Raw genomic sequence first — 928 nt, 5'->3', positions numbered from 1 at the left:
TTCTGTGGATCATTGGATCCACTATGTGGGAAGGGGAATCATGGCAGCAAGGCTGCAGAGCCAGGCTGAGATTAAATGAGAGACTTTAATCAGTGTTCCCAGTTGGGGAGTAGGGTAGAAGAAAAGAAGAAGGCTAGAACAGAATACTTTCACTGATAAACTAACATTATGGAGCTCCCTTCTGTGTCAAGCTCGAGGATGAAATTACAAAGCATGTAGGGACTATCTCATGGAGCTCTCAACTCATGCGACATCAGAGCTGAAGTCTGAGGTCACCTTAGTCACTCAGGAAACAGAGACTCAGAAGAATGGTGAAGAGGTCTGCCCATGGTCATTTGGCCAGTGACAGAGCTGAAGTCTCCTTCCCCACCTCGTGGGCCCCTCTGGCTGCCAGCCCAGGGCTCAGACAATCAGAAACTCAAAGGTGCCTGGATGAAACAAGACATTGTAGCCTGGCCTTCCTCTTCAGCTCTGGGAGGGAGGAGCTGGGACAGAAAGGATGCAGGATGCAGGACCTTCTAGGAGAAAGCCCTGCACTTGCTGTCTGTCTATGCTATCACTCAAGGCAGAGGAAGAGAAACCTGCTCACTGGAGCTGCTCTTTGTCCTGCTCAGTGAGTGACAGGATCACAAAGGACAGAGACACAGACATCATTCTCTCCCAGCATCTCTCCCATTTCTCAGGTGGGCAGACATGAAGAGGACTCATTACAGAGGAATCACAGCAGGAGAGCAAATCACTGATGCCAGAGTCTGGTCTCCTCTCCCAGGAGCCAGCGGTGACCCAAGGCCTGGTATGGGGTGGAGCTTCAGAGGCCAGTGAAGGCTCTGGAGTTGTGTTCAACAGACGCATCCAGGAAGCCTTCTGGGATCACAGCAACTCCCTCCATCCTTCCTAATTGTAGCCCTGCCTTGTGGAGGAGCCCTTC

Source organism: Ovis aries, chromosome 15, assembly GCF_016772045.2.
Source record: "Ovis aries strain OAR_USU_Benz2616 breed Rambouillet chromosome 15, ARS-UI_Ramb_v3.0, whole genome shotgun sequence".
Lineage (NCBI taxonomy): Eukaryota > Metazoa > Chordata > Mammalia > Artiodactyla > Bovidae > Ovis > Ovis aries.
Note: the sequence above shows the minus strand (reverse complement) of the source record.